General features: G+C 35.7%; 1 non-coding gene across 1 annotated transcript; it reads left to right on the top strand.

Annotated features, from left to right (window-relative positions):
* Positions 1 to 235: 235 nt before the first annotated feature.
* On the top strand, positions 236 to 431 carry LOC129877968 (U2 spliceosomal RNA). The gene has a single exon (XR_008763678.1). It is a non-coding gene; the product is annotated as a U2 spliceosomal RNA (small nuclear RNA).
* Positions 432 to 683: the final 252 nt, after the last annotated feature.

The following is a 683-nucleotide window of genomic DNA, read 5'->3' as shown; positions in this document are numbered from 1 at the left end:
CTTACACCATAGCAAATATCAAAAGAATAAATCTTACCTTTTGAGATATTACAATTTTCCCAAGAAGTAATTCTGTTTCACAATTGGAAAAAAGTATTAACTTATGGAGAAATTAATACGTGAAGAAATAACCTCTTTACTATTTATTAAGGTTCGTCATCCCACATTGATAGAAAATGGAAAACAGAGAGTTGAGAGGCAGTATAAAAGACGAGGTCCATAAACCATGAAAAGCATACCTTTCTCGGCCTTTTGGCTAAGATCAAGTGTAGTATCTGTTCTTATCAGTTTAATATCTGATATGTGGGTCATTGATCCACACGATATTAACTCAATTTTTTAAGGGGGAAGGTCCATCAGAGTAGCTTGCTACTTGGGCCTTTATGCGTCGCCTAGGCTCTGCACTACAGCCTTGGCCTGGCACAGCCCCACCAAATCAGAGTTTAAATATTTTATTACAGGAAAATCATCTGAGCACATTGATTTGAGTCTCTCTTACAGTCTAATTCATTTATGGAATACAGATAGGAGGTTGTTTTCAATTGTTGATGAAAAATATGCTACTCCTTTATTTGGATTTTGGCACCTACAATGTTGACAAACTCACGAAGAGGATGGAAAATTGTTAAATGGTAAAAGAGAGTGGGATCGTTTCTCTTGTTGATTGACAGTTGCAATAATTT

The sequence above is a fragment of the Solanum dulcamara genome, chromosome 12 (assembly GCF_947179165.1).
Source record: "Solanum dulcamara chromosome 12, daSolDulc1.2, whole genome shotgun sequence".
Lineage (NCBI taxonomy): Eukaryota > Viridiplantae > Streptophyta > Magnoliopsida > Solanales > Solanaceae > Solanum > Solanum dulcamara.
Note: the sequence above shows the minus strand (reverse complement) of the source record. Positions and strands in the feature narration are given on the sequence as shown.